At 44.7% G+C, this 15,327-nt stretch overlaps 1 long non-coding RNA gene across 2 annotated transcripts; it reads left to right on the top strand.

Moving 5' to 3' along the window:
• Positions 1-554: 554 nt before the first annotated feature.
• On the top strand, positions 555-14,348 carry LOC128121198 (uncharacterized). 2 transcript variants are annotated; one of them, XR_008222113.1, is made up of 4 exons: positions 555-2,728; positions 5,082-5,984; positions 6,544-9,217; positions 12,314-14,348. It is a non-coding gene; the product is annotated as an uncharacterized LOC128121198 (long non-coding RNA). The 2 variants fall into 2 exon arrangements; XR_008222112.1 differs by having other exon boundaries at positions 8,484-14,347.
• Positions 14,349-15,327: the final 979 nt, after the last annotated feature.

The following is a 15,327-nucleotide window of genomic DNA, read 5'->3' as shown; positions in this document are numbered from 1 at the left end:
GTTCCTGAGTCCCATGCTCCTCACTGCCTACCTGTGCTGGAAAGTCCTGAGTTCCTAAGTCCCAAGCTCCTCACTCCTACCTGTGCTGGCAAGTCCTGAGTTCCTAAGTCCCAAGCTCCTCACTGCTTACCTGTGCTGGAGAGTCCTGAGTTTATGCATGTTCCTGTCTGAGTCCCAAGCTCCTCAGGATACAAGTGCCTGGGCCTTCAGATCAGGGTGATTAGTTCTGCTGAATTTTCAGGAGAAAGAGTAAATAAAGTTGTCTATAAGGGGTGTCCAAATTTTTTAGTGCTAATACCATTTTTTAATTCATTTTCAGGTCATCCTGGGCCAAACCCAACCCAAATGCAGGTCAAACCTACAGGCCATCAGTATGCATAACTTTTGTATAACATCAAGTCCTTGATTCCCACTGTGGTTGGCGCTTTTGTTTCCAGGCTGGGAAAACAAGCTATTGGCTTCTCCCTACGGGATGTCTGCTGGGTGGATAAGCCTTGAACAGTGACAGAACTGGAGAGTCCCCGTTGGAACTCCACAGGGTAGGTGACTGACTGCTTTGTCTCCTGTGACCTTAACGCCTTAATCCACTGATCCTAACGCGGTTCCACTCCTTAATATGGGGCGTGGATGAAGCACTCTAAGGAGGCCCTGACATTCTCATCATCGAGGTGTCTTTTAAGCCTGTGGTTTTAGGATGACCTCTTTCAGCATGGTACCATCAGACTCCTGTTCAGCTGGTTGCAGCAAGCTTCAGATGACCTCCTCTTACCCTCTTGTCACCTCAGTGACAGAAGTGCCAAAGATAAGGCATGCAAACCAGAAACACAAGGGTCTAGAGCCAGCAGTGAGAAGAGTGGACAAGCAAGTGACAGGGCCATAAACTAACTCACTCTTTCAACTTAGACTTAAGTGAACAAACCTCTTCCGTTGGGCTTGATCAGCCACTCGATGACTCCACCCACGGCCACTGCTGCCTCCTTCATCCACTAGTGGGCCAGTTTCACAGGCCCACGCTCTGTCTTCAATTTCTTAATTTTCTCTTGAGCCTATCTTTCCTCTAAGTGAAGTCTGCTGGGAAAACTGAATATGCACATAAGCAGAAAAGTCATGTGGACAAAAAGAGAAAACTCTGCATTTTTGTACCTTTAAGAGGGGAGAGAAATACTTTCTGTTATATATGCAAGCTAGGGAGACCCATTAGGTAAGAAGCTATTCAAGATGGTTTTCCTTGTTAGCCTAGGCTAGCCTTCAACTCCCTATGTAGCTGATGATTACCTAGAATTTCCGATCGACCTGCCTTTACCACCCAAGTGTTGTTATTACAGGCATGGGCCATGTCACCCAGTTTTGTTCATGGCAATTCTCCAGTTTTTCTACAGACATCAATTTGCTGTCTTAAAATTTAATCCAGCTCTGGCAGAGTTGGAGCCTTGGTGCCAACCCTACAGGGGAAGGCCAGACTTGCCAGACTGCCCCTGTTTCAGGTCCCCAACACAACAAGGTGGACTTCCCTTTTGACTTACGACTGAGGGAAGCCAGGGCAAGAACTCAAGGCAGCAACCTGAAAAAAAAAAAAAAAAGAACTCGAAGCAGAAGCCATGGAGGACCACAGCTTGCTGACTTCCTTCCCCTAGCTTTTCCTGCTTGCTTTCTTACACAGCTCAGGCCCGCCTGCCTAGGGATGGCACTGTTTACAATGGGCTGGGCCCTTCTGTATCAATTAGCAATTAAGAAAATGCCTCACAGACATGGCCACAGGCCAATCTGATGGAGGCAGTTTTTCAGTCGAGGTTCCTCTTCCCAGGTGACTGTAGGGTTGTGCCAACTTGACAGCTGAAGCTAATTATGACACTTACTATCACCGGTTTATGATAAAGGGCACAGCTCCAAAGCAAACACACAGAGGAGATTATGGGGCAGAGTCAGGGAGGGTGTTTTTCAGGTGCTCGCGGAGGTTTCTAGTGCACCACCACTTAGGTTAAGCCCTCCTGGAGTTGTCTGCTATGCTTTGGAAGTGTCCCTCAAAGGCCCATGTGTCGAAACTCGATCACTAACTGCTGGCACTATTGGCAGGTGACTGACCCCATCGCAAGTGAGGCCTAGTAGAGGAAGTGTGACCTAGGCCAACCTCTGCTTTCTCTCTGCTTCTTGGCTTTTGTGAGGCAAGTGTCTTTGTTCCACAATGTGCTGCACACCATGACATGAGACAGGACCAGGAGCAATGAGCCCAACTAAGCAAAGACCGAAACCTCTGTGTCGATAGCCCAAAGTAAACTCTCTCTTTTTCACTTATCTCAGGTACTCATTCATGTGTGGAAAGCCAAGATCAATTACACACGCTATGTCAGAAGAGCTCAGGGCAACCAGCTCCCAGGACCCAAGATTTTCCCACTCGCATCAACCCTGGTAGGGTCAAGAGGGGTTTGTTACACATAAGGAAAGATGTTCCTCTCAACTCTGCCTCCTCGGGGAATCTCAGGGGTCTTCGAAGCTGCGTGCCAAGAACCAGGAGCTATTTTTTGCGGCTGTTACAGCTCTAACAGTTTTCTTGTCCCCGTCAGCAGGAGGCCCAGCATTTTCATTTCACAGTGAACCTTACAAATTAGAAATCATATGTAACCTACAGAAATTGTGGCTTTGGTGGGCCACAGGAGAGGTGTCCAGCCTTCCTAAACCCAAACCACAACCCTTCGACTGTACTATGATGGATACCATCCTCACTCAGTAGGTAAGCTTGCTCCAACGCCTTTTGAAACCCGGGGTCCTGTGCAATGCTCTAACCTTACCAAGTGTCGGGGGACTCTGAGGGCAGTATGCCTTCGTCTTTGCCTCCTCTTCTTCCACTTGTGATCTCTCTCTGCCCTGAGCAGCAACATTACAAGTAAAATGAGGAGCAGAGGAAGGCAGAGGTTTGTGGCAGAGAGAGAAAGGCTGTGCAGTGAGAAACTCCGCCCTTCAGGATTCAGGTTCCTCACGTTGGCTGTTGCCCAACGACAGTCATAGCAATTGTTTACTCTGTATGAAACCCTCAGCCTGCTAATGACACATTCATATGGGTGTGGTGTGTATTTTAAGGACTTACAGGGAGACTAAATTTACTTTCCTCGAATTCTCATACTCTCTGTGTGGGAAAGCACCTGTTTTATTTTGATTACATTTTTTGTCTGTTGCTAAACTCTGCCTCTAAGCCACAGATGAGTAAGCAGCATTTCTGGGCTACTGCCTAGGTAGCATCTACCCAACTGGTTGTCTTTATTTTCACCAACCATGATGGAAACATGCCATTTTTGAAAATCCTAATTCAATTATTGCCCCCTCCCCAGTCCCTCAAATACTCTGATCACTGCAGATCTAGCCTTTGAAATAAGCAATTCTCCTGCAGGACCCAAACTACAGGCTGATCCACTAAAAAGCCTTGGGGACTTTGACACCTACCTGAAATGTGTTTGTACAGTTCCCCGTGTGTGTGTGTGTGTGTGTGTGTGTATGTGTGTGTGTGTGTGTGTGTATGCCCATTCATGCATTGTTCTAGAAACAAATATTACTCGAATGCCAAAAAAGAAAAAAAAAAAAGTGCCAGGTACTAGCCAGTGCATTCTCCATTCCTGAAACAATTATAATCTATTCTGCCACCGGGTCGAGAGAGTCAGGGGCAAAAGGCTGTTACAACTTTCAATGCTAAATTGTCCTCATGAATGTTCCAGTTCTCAAAACGCTTAGGAAGAGACTCCCATCTGCTGCCCTGTGGTAGCGGGGAAAGTTAGATTAGCTTTCTCAGCCTATTTGCCCATCAGTAAAGTGAAGCTATTAACACGTTGCAGGGACTGCTGTGAAAATGTAATGAGATAACATTGTATGTGAGTCACCCTCATCCCCAGGTCAGGGCCACCATGGGCTTGATACATGGAAGTCCTTGGCCCTCCCAAGGGAGGTGCTTTCCTGATTACCGGTCCTCACCACCTGTGTTCTCCTGTGATGCTGTGCTCTGCAATTCCCAGCAGTTTTAGCAGCATGACCCTCCAGCCCAGAGATAAGATGCCGTGGAATTGCCTCTGCTACTCGGATCCGTGGTCCCAATTTGATATATTACTAATGCAGCCAGCTGCTATGCCAATGTTAGCAATTCCATCCCCTGCACACCTCCATTCTGTCCCACAGCTGTGAATACAAGTGCCATCCTCTCTGGCCTGGCTGTGAGTCTAGAGTACAAAGCAGCAGAGGATACTGAGGTGAGCTAGCTCTGCAGTTAGGCAGCTCCTGCTGGTCCTTCTCCTGTTTGCCTACAGCCCTACAAGAGTGTTTTCATCCTAGATGGCAGACCCTCCGCTCCAGAGAGAATGGCTGCCTTGCCATGGACCAGGCCTGGCTAAAGCTATTCTGGGAAGGTACATTTCTGGTCTTCCAGGTAGAGGTCTTGGGAAAGCCATGGGGAAATGGATTCTTACATGGCCCAATCTCTTCTTAGCAGACAGCCTCATACTCAATCCCCTTTAAGTGATGCTGCAGGACAAAAACATGCGCAGAGCCCTCCTCTGTGAGAGGGATTTCAACTTGTAGGTGCCCAACCCTAATATCAACATCACATTATCTGAAAACTCGAAGCCTTGGGTTCTGCCCAGGCTTCCTGATTCAGAAGTGCTGGTCTGCTCTGAGGGTCAGAACCAAGGACAATGATTCTATGGTAGCTTCTAACATGCCATCCTGGTCTGCTTGCTCTCTCTCTCTCTCTCTCTCTCTCTCTCTCTCTCCCTCCCTCCCTCCCTCCCTCCCTCCCTCCATCTCTGATTCTAATATTCATCTTCCTTAGGAGTCTCTCCAGCTGTTGTCTAGTTTCATCTGTTTCGTTCTGTGACATGGCCCAACTATGTAGCCCAAGCTGGCTTTGAACTCACACTCATCCTGCCTCAGCCTCCTCAGTGCTAGGATTAAAAGGTTAGAGTACCACGTTCATCTGCTATGTGGTTGAGGCTTTCCAAATGTCCTGATAACTAGAGAATCTCTACTCTAATAAGAAAATCATCCTCTCTCTCTTTGGGAATCAGTAACACATTCTCAAATCTACTTTGTATCCCTTTTCACAGATGCAGGACATTCACTTGTCAAATTCCACCAGGAGCTGGGAACCCACTGAGATTTTCCCAGGAGGCAACTGGTGCCATTCTCTCTGTGGCTCTGGGAAGGTGATTCTATGTTGACTCAGTTCACACACACACACACAAAAAACTAGACACTCAAAGAGTACTCGGGCAGGACCAGCTTAATAAAAGTAGGTGGTGGAATGAGATCAGATGTGCCATCGTCAATTGGCATGCCTCAGAGCATATGTATATTTCCAGTGCTGCTTCAAACCTGTCGTTACAAGTGTGGTGTTAAGCGGGATTGGTTTATACCACGTATCCAATCGCAACTGTATCTACAAAGCACATTAGTGTCTCCAAGTCACTGAGAATTATTCTTACCCATCACTGACCATTTCGAATTCCAGTCTTAACAAGTGTAGGCCTGGCCGCCTCTTACGCCTGGCACAGCCTGGTACCCCTGTTTACTTCACTTTCTCGCTGTCGCTTTACTTCACTGTTGCCTTCCTGCCAAATATGCGTAAGCTGGTACATATTCTCAATAGCATGCTTACATCCTCTCTGTGTGTTTCTCTCTGTCCCTCTGTCTGTGTGTGTGTGTGTATCTGTCTATCTGTCTCTCTGTTTCCCCTACACACACCCCCAATCATACTCTACTGCTCCAGAAGACAGAGGATCTTATAAGTACTGCTCATTCCTATTCCTCCAAACTGAGCTCATGATTCCTTTCAATAGATAGTGACTCTTTGGAGTCCACAGCTTCTCTAACTAGAGGGGAACCCTCAGAACCAGGCCCAGGGCAGATGGCACATATCATCCTCAGGAGCAGTGGCCCCCACACAAGCCTCACCTGAATGAAGCCTCACACAGCATTTCTCCCAGTGCTGCTGCATGGTGTTGCTGATCGTAAGTACCAGCTTTATTCACTCAGTAGTTCATGCGCTGACTCTTGGGTACTTCCTGCATTTCAGGGATACAACAGTACAATTCAGACCTCCCACATTAATGTCTTCTGTGTGTTTTGGGGTTTTGACAGGGACTTGCTCTGTAGCCCAGACTGGCTTTGAACTTGTGATCCTCCTGCCTCTACCTCCGGAGTGCTAGGATTACAGACATGCATTAGCTGGAGTTAGCATTTTCAATAATCATATATAATTTTCAGTTTAGATTTAACTAGGGGTTACTAGACCTCCAAGGAATGACTATATATAGACACAGAGTCACAGTATTGTCTCATATTCTTAGTGTGGTCTACTGATTCCTACTGTGTTACCCTTTGTATTTATTGTAGATTGTTTTATGATTAATGTCTCATGCAATGGGCTTATGAAACCCTTCTGATTTCCCTTAATGTGCAATCCTGATTTAACAAGTGTTTTGCCACTGTAATTGCATAATTATCACTTGAGACATTTTGAGTCTTTTCAGCCTGAGTTCTCTATCTTTTGTTCTATTCTTATTCCAGCATTCCGGGTTTCTTTGGATGCCTGTCCTCTTTTCTACATCCATTCTGCCCCTTGCTTTGTTCTCAGCAGCACCTGACACAGTGCAGAGCAAAGAGCCTAATGTCTGACTGTCTCAGGCCAGAACATTTGCCACTGTGGAATAGCTGGCTGGTCCTGTTTAGCTTACAAAACCTCCCTGAGCCGGGGAAGGTCTGTTGAGACGTGCAACATGGCAGCGCCTTCATAACTGGCCACAGGCTTTCTACAGACAGGTCCGAGTCCTGCAGAAGCACACAACTGATTGACTGGGAAGGGGGAGTGCAGGCACTTGTCAGGTGCTGGCTACATTTCTTCACAGTGGCCTCCTGCACAGTGACTACCCAGCAGACAGACACAACAGTCTTCTATTATGTTCTGCTTGCTTGCCAGGGCCATGTGCAAAGGGCACATACCCACTTCTAAAAAGCTGTACTTTGCTTGACCCGAGACCTAAGTATGGGCATTTCCAAGTTATATTATGACGAAGTCTATAGCTCCATCTGCATCTATCTCATCTCTTTTATGTTCATGTTTCTATTTATATGTATCATAGATACATAAATAAAAAGACATATACAGGAATTCATGAGCACTGTTTGTAACAATTTCTCCAGTAAATAAAATAAAGACATGTTAAAACTGGGTGAAATGTTTAAGTTAGTAGTCCACACCTGTAATCCCAACACTGAGTCCAGATGATCAAGAGCCCATGCAGCCTGAGTCATACAGAAAGATCCTTTCACAAGTAAACAAACACGGGAAGGTCGGGTTTGCCCAGTCAGAAAGAAACAATGGAACAGCCAGGGAGCTACTTGCTTTACTTTGACAGTTGTCCACAGATACATGGTTCTCATCTTCCAACACGTAACTGCTGTTTCTCCTTTGGTACAAGGATAGAAACAATCCATTATAAGATTCCAGGGTCTGCAAGACAAGGAACATGACTGATGCTGACATTTAGACCTGGGAGAATTCCTCCTTTGGGCCTTTATGAATGGATGCTGTGCAAAAGAAGAGATGCCTCTAGCCTGCATTCATGGATTCATTACAGATTTATTGATTTACAGTCTTTCATTCCTTATCTGAAAATATTAAAAATGAAAATAATAACACAGGATTTTCTTTCCTCTAGTCTCTGCATAATCCTCAGCATCTCCCTTTATGCAGTGAAAGGTTTTAACCTGAAAGCATATTTTCCAAATGAACTTGACGAGTCATTTTTTTCAGGTCATGACTTCTTTTTGTGCCTCTGTTAATACTGTCCACATCCATGCCCAGACAGCAAATGTGCTGGCTTGTGATTAGAAGGTTTTGGGGAATAATGCTGGATGAATAAAATAGTCTTTTAGTTTGAATGCATATGGACATCTTTTCATATGTCATTTTAGTAAAATATAAAGTGTATGAATCTTAATATTCATTTTGCATTTGTATACTTTTTGATCTTCATTTAAGTGGATTCTCTCAAGGAACTGCCATTTTCCAAAACATCAGTGCCTCCTGCTATTTCCAATCCCCTTTCTCATTTCTTTTGAATTAATTCAACCCCAGATGTGTGACACACACACACACATACACACACACACACACCACACATGCACTCACACACCTATGTGTACACACACACAAACACACACACACACACACACACACACACACACACACACACACACACACACACAGAATGTCTAGAGTGGGACCTAGTGCCTCACTGTGAGTCAGAAAAAAAATGAAGAATATAAGGGATTTGCTCTTAACGATTGTTAGTGGCTACCATTTAGAGCCGTTAGTGGTTCTTAGCCCCGACAATAAGTAAGGCTGGATCTGATGACCAGAAAATAATCACTGTCCTCTCAGTGTTTACTCTTTCCAAAGCACCTCCAGGACAACACTACTGGTTTTCAACCTTCTGTCTCCTTAGCAGCCTCCTGTGAAGATGCACAGACCTCAGAGTCGGGAGCATACAAGCGCTGGAGCTTCATTTCATGATGGGACTTCCCATCCCATGGCTTAGGAAAGGCTATTTCTGTTGAACAAGTGATTAAGTATTTCCAAATGAAACATTTTTGAAAACGTAAGAGTGATGTTTTTCATCTTGGGCCTCCTTCGCTCAGTTTCCGTGGTTCAGCAGCGCCACCCAGTGTTAAAAACATTTCCGTGAGAAAATTCTCCCCTTTGCCTTGTGAAAGTGAACCTGGGAGTGTCTTTGAGTATCACATGAGAAGAAAATGGGCATCCACAGAATGGATAACAATACGCCTGGGCAGTTCAGAAAAATTCTGACCTAGAATGCCACCAAGATCACCCAGGAAACAAAAGGACTTTCCAGTCCCACCCAATTAATAACAGGGGGCAAGCCAGAACTAGCCCAGTACAAAGTAGTCAGTAGCATCCCGACAGTGAGGGCTATAAAGACAAGATCATGTGGATGACGGGTCAGTCGTGGCTGGACCAGATCTCAGAGATGACATCTTTCACTTTATACATGAACTAAGACTAAGCAAAACTTCACAATATGCACAAGTCCACAGCCAATGACTTTGTAGCTTAGATAAAAGTGTGTACCATTCACCTCCTGGGTCATCATTCTCCTCCAAAATGTCAAAACTCAAGATGACCTAGTGTGACAGTCCATAAAGAAGTATATGGGGAAAGGTAAGAATGAAAACAGCTGGGAGGCAGAGGCAGGAAGATCTCAAGGAGCCAGCCTGGGTAACAGAATCAGATATTGTCACCAAAAAAATGAACAAGAAAAAAAAGGGAGAATATATTTCTCATCTCTATGTCTTTTTTGAAACTCTAATGTTAAAATTCTTAATGTTTGGAAATAACAGAGTTCTATATATAAAATTAATTAGAGATAAAAACCAAGTGCTAGAAATAGCTTGTTATGCTAAAATGAAAGTAGAGGCCGTGGATATGAAGCAAATCAAGAGATGTGCTGGAGACTCTCACAGGCTGGGTCCTTGTTCTGTGATAATCTGTTCTTTGTATAGGAAAGGCCGTCCTTGATCAGGGCCAGAGCTTAGACATTTGCTTTCCCAACAGCAGTTACATTTATCCCACGATGCTTAGAATGTGTTTTGTTTCCTAATGAGTGAAAAACAAGTGTTGTGATGGAACCTAGCAACATGGACATGGATGGAAGTCCTGTTGTTCATCACCTGCACAGTTGGTCAACTTCCTTAGCCATCATGGTTCCTGATGGCTTTAATCTTTAACAGTGTGTGTGTGTGTGTGTGTGTGTGTGTGTGTGTGTGTGTGTGTGTGTGTGTATGAGGTAAAGGAGTCAAATCTCTTTCCACTCTATGAGTTCTAGGTATAGAACTCAAGATGTCCAGCTTGGTAGCAAGTGTCTTTACAAGCTGAGTCAATTCACAGGCGCCTCCTCCTGACATATCTTTAAATATAGCAATTAATGAAAATAAGATCAAGTTCGTGGCATCCAGTATTCAACTGAGAATTGTTTTCTGACATTATACTGCAAGATTCTCTAACATGCAGAAAAATTGGAAACATTTTCCTATATGCATATACCATCTCACTTCTGCAATTCTTTTTCACTACACTGGATTTATAACAATACATATATCTAATATGCCTGTTCATTGGTGAACCTGTTATTTGTAAGTGCACTTCACAAGCTCAAACATGAGTAATTTTCTCCATGACATTTTATTTTGGAAGTAAAACTCACATGTAATGAAACACATTCTCTCTCTCTCTCTCTCTCTCTCTCTCTCTCTCTCTCTCTCTCTCTCTCCCTCCTTCTCTCTCTCATTCTTACTCTCTTGCTCTTGTTCCGTGTGTGTGTGTGTGTGTGTGTGTGTGTGTGTGTGTGTGTGTATGCATGCATATGAGTGAATGTGTGCATGTGCACATGTGTGTGCAGGTGGAGGCCAGAGGTCATTCCTCAGAAGCTGTCCGCCTTGGTTTTTGAGACAAAGTCTCTTACTGGGCCTCACCAATTAAGCTAAGTCGACTGATCAGCAAGTACAAAGGATCCACCTGTCTCTGCTCCCCCAGCACTGTGACTGCTTGCTCACACCGCTGTGTCCAGTGTCTTCTTATGTGGGTTCTGGTGAGAGAATTCAGGTCCTCCTATTTGTGCAGCAGTGCTTGATGACTGAGCTGGGACCCCACCACACAAATAACTCAAGTGTACCATCTGGAGAGTTCTGAAGAGTGCTCACACTCTACAACCCAAGCCTCTCTCGTGGCACCTGGAGCATTGATGCCACCCCCTAGAATGTTTCCACATGACCCCTTCCGGTAAACTCCTGAGCCAACAACCAAAGTGCAACCGCCACCCAGACTCCTCTCACCACGCATTAGTTTTGCTCCCATCAAAAGCTGGCCCGATGGGACCCAGAGCCTGTGTTCTGTTAAGTGGAGGCTCTCACTCATTAACCAACAAGATTACACCCAGACAGGTACAGTCTCCATTAGTGGTTGCTGCTGGCTTCCTAAGAAGTGTCACATCTACAAGATGACAAACGCAACCCCACATACAAATCAAGACTCTTGTGGGATAGTGCATCAGTCTGTCTTTTTCTTTCCTTAAGATTTATATATATTAATTATACGCAATAACGGGTTTCATTGTGCATTGTAATATAGGCATCTAAAGTATTTTAATAATATTCACGCTCATTACCCTCCCTCATTCCTCTCCACTCTTGGTGATTCTCTTACCAGTCTGTCCCTTTTGTATTTTCATCTGTTCTTTTAACCTATTGTTTTTGCCTTGACAATGAAGAGTTTGACCGCTAGATGGCAGGAGGAACTCATTGTATCATATCCACTTCAGTGCGTAGCTCACTCCCTGTTCGCCTATCTTGACATTTGATTAAAAACATAGGTGCAAACAACAATCAAGAGTGGCCATATTGATGACTAGAATTTATGCACGGGAAAACTAATAAGCAACTGAAGAAATCCACAGAGGAGGCTAATTACTAGATGAGAGATTCTTGAGTGTCTGTGCACCTGTTCGAGGGCTCTGGGCAGCTTCGGATGGAGGTATAGGGTGTGCTAGATGATGTGCCTCTGAGGACTGATTGTGGAGTGCTGACTGCAGTCACATAGTGATAGCTAACAGCGTTCAGACGAAGGACTTTCACATCTGCTTTAAATAAAATACTGTGAAAAGCCAGCGTATTGACTCCATCTCCACTGTCAAATTATGATTTAAATTCACAAGAAAGTAGACAAAGTGTGGAAGGCTTGCATCTGGACCATCATAAATAGCATTAGCCACATATAAAAATGATTGAAGAATTCAGAACACCCAGAGAGAAGTTAAGGGAAGGTGCCAGGGGCCAACTCATAATTTGTGGCATTGATAATAAGGTGTGCAATATAGGAAAGGTTACACTAATGTTAGCCACCAAGGAAAGCACTAATATGGAGGTTCTCAACCTTCCTGATGCTGGGGCTCCTTCACACAGTTCTTCATGTGATGGTGACCACCAAAAATAGTTAGTTTCGTTGCTACTTCGTAACTGTAATTTTGCTACTGTTATGAATCACAGTGTATACATCAGATACGCAGATAGTCTTAGGTGACCCCTGTAAAAGGGTCATTCGTGATCCACAGGTTGAGAACCACTACTAAACAGAGCAAGAACAGATTTAGGAGGCAAAACATCTTCCCAGGAGAAGAAACATGTGTTCTGGTTTGTTTTCTGTTGTGTGATAGACACTATGACCAAAAGCAACTTGGCAATAAGAACTCTCTTTCATCTACAGGACATCATCAATGGAGGAAACTCAAGGCCAGAGCTTAAAGCAGAAACCATAAAGGACCTCTGCTTATTGGGTTGCTCACAGGCTACCTTTATTATATAGCTCAGACCCAACTGCCTGGGGATAGGACCACCCACAGTGGACTGAACCCTTCTTCATCAATTAGCGATTAGGAAAATGCTCCCACAGATGTTCCTGAAGCCCGAACTGGTGGAGACAATTCTTCAATTGAAGTTCTTTCCCCCCAGATGTGTCAAATTGGCAACCAAGATTAACCATGCAAATGTGTGACAAACTGATTTTCCTTTATTGCATATCCTTTCACTGAATCATTCACATTGAAGGGTCAGAGGACAGTGAGATCAAGCCAGTGGCTTGTTAGTCAGACTTTGAAACTTGCACCATCTGTAGGTGCTCCAGGATTTCCATGTGAAAAGTTTATTTGGGGAAGTGCTTAGATAAACATTAAATAACAATAGCTCATGGTAGCCAAGTGCATCCTGAAACACCAGCTGATCTCTGTGAGGTTTTGAATCACATACTGCAATTAGCTGCTCACAACTCCAGTAAAACCAAGAGATTCTTAAAGTTACAGCATTTCTTGGGGGCTCCCCTATTGAGCCCTTCCTCACCTCACAGCCCACACAAAGCCTGTACCTACCCTAACACCCTCACATAGCCACTCCTGGATTCCCAGGTAGATATCCACATTTATTTTTCTTAACAAATAAATGTACTTAAGTAAAAAAGTGTGAAACAGTTTAATTGATTATTTGAGAATCTCACAGCATGCAACCCAATTGTGTTCACTTCCCATGTGGCCTCCCCCTTCAAAAAAAAGTCCATTTTGTGTTGTCCTATATTCACTGGAGCGTGGAGCATGATCAGATTCCTAGTACCCAGCCCACCAAAGGAGGGTGAGTCTTTATCCATCAGCTGAGGAGAGCTGTGTGGTTGGTGTCCAAGGGTTTTAGCTCTCCTGCACCCCTACACCCACACCACCACCTGCACCACAGTGCTGAGGGCTGGTGAAGGGTGGGGCCAGCTCTGCTGTGAGGGGCAGGACCAGCTCTCCTGCCGCCCACACACATTAGCATGGCTTCAGGTAGCAGCCCTAACCACAGGCATGGCCTTTGGTGGTAACACTGGCCACAGACATCAACACGGCTCTTGGCCATATCAGGACCACTGTCCCACTCACGGCCCTCAGCGGCTGATGACCATGAGCCTCAACACTGCCTTAGGTGGCGACACATGCCACTTACATCAGCATGGCTCCCCAAGGCAGCAAAGCCAAGGCATGGGGCAGCGACACAGACTGCAAACATCCACATGGATCTCAGGCTTCGTGGCGGTCCAGGCAGCAACATGGACCTCCGACACCAACATGCCCTCTGGTGGTATTGAGGACCATGGTGGTCCTTTGAGGAGGTCCAATCCAGGAAGTGAAACTTTCCCATCTCCGGCCTCCAACATTGCCCAGAGCCAGGGGAATCCCGCAGCCAGGTGGCAGGTTCAGGGCTGAGTCTGTGTCTGCATAAGTTCCCGGCTGTTGTGCACCATCCCACCAACCCTACCGGACAATGACAGCATGTCGACCTCAGCCTTCTCTCTCACCTGTCACCACCATCATGTCTCCAGGTCCACCTCTCCCTAGCAAGGGCACCACTCAGTTTTTCTGTCTTTGCTCTTCTCCATCAAGTATTTATTGTAGTGGTGCCTGCCTACCCCAGGCAGCAGGGGCCCCAGGCAGCACTCAGGTGTGTCCATCCACCTAGGCCACCTTTAAAACATTTTTAAAGTGGTAACACAATTAGCATAAATTATAGAAATGGCAGAAACATGAGGGGAATACACTAATGACAGAAAGTTTAAAAAAAATTACCTCCCAAAAGGAGCTCTTCTTAAAATCATATGGTCAATATTTTAAAGAAACTAATAGGTAATTACAATGCAAACTCTGGTCAAAGTTTTAAGTCCATGTATTTATTTCATATTCTCTCTCTCTCTCTCTCTCTCTCTCTCTCTCTCTCTCTCTCTCTCTCTCTCTCTCTCTCCTCTCTCTCTCTCTCTCTCTCTCTCTCTCTCTCTCTCTCTCTCTCTCTCTCTCTCTCTCTCTCTCTCACACACACACACACACACACACACACACACACACACACCCCTCTCTTTTTAGGAGGACAAATGCAGACATAATGTTTCACCAAGTCCATCATATTGAAGCATTCCATATTGGTGTCCTCTTTTCCAAGCTCTAACTAAAAATTAAGTGCATTATAACTAGGCCGGGGGCGGGGGGATGTAGCTCAGTTGTCTAGCACACAGTAAGTCTTGGGTTTGATCCCTGGTACCTCATAAACCAACCAGACCTGGTGGCACATGTTTGTCATCTCAGCACCTGGAAGGTGGAGGCAGGGGGATTGCATCCTCCACTATATAACGAAGTGAAGGCCAAGTCGGGAGACATGAGATTTTGTCAAATAAATAAACAAACAAACAAATGTTCTCCATTAAATGTTCTCTTTAACCCCAAGTGGTGACTGTGGGTCTTGGTGTATTGGTCATCTCAGGATGAAAGTCCCTTGTCAATGATCTACAAATCTATCAATCACTTGCAACAAGAGTTAAGATCACCTTAACATATGATAGTACAATGTCATTGACTTTGATTCCTTATGGGGACAATAAGCCCATATTGAAAGGCCAATGTGAGTGAATAACTGTTAAGTACTTAAATGAATATATGGGTGTATTAAGAACAGTCATAGTGTGGCAGGTGACTGAAGGTTGAAACATCAAGATTAACATATGATTTGTGTATTTTAATTTCAATTTTAAAATTAAAATATAATTACACCTTTTCCCCCTCCCTCTCTTCCCTCCAACCCCTCCCATCACACCTCTTATCCTGCGTCCTCTCAAATTCATGGCTTCTTTTTCTTTATTGCCACATATATAAACAGATAAATATATAAATACAATTTACTGAGTATGTTTAGTGTTACTTGAATGTATAG

Source organism: Peromyscus californicus, unplaced genomic scaffold (genome assembly GCF_007827085.1).
Source record: "Peromyscus californicus insignis strain IS unplaced genomic scaffold, ASM782708v3 Scaffold_34__1_contigs__length_536609, whole genome shotgun sequence".
Taxonomy (NCBI): domain Eukaryota; kingdom Metazoa; phylum Chordata; class Mammalia; order Rodentia; family Cricetidae; genus Peromyscus; species Peromyscus californicus.
Note: the sequence above shows the minus strand (reverse complement) of the source record. Positions and strands in the feature narration are given on the sequence as shown.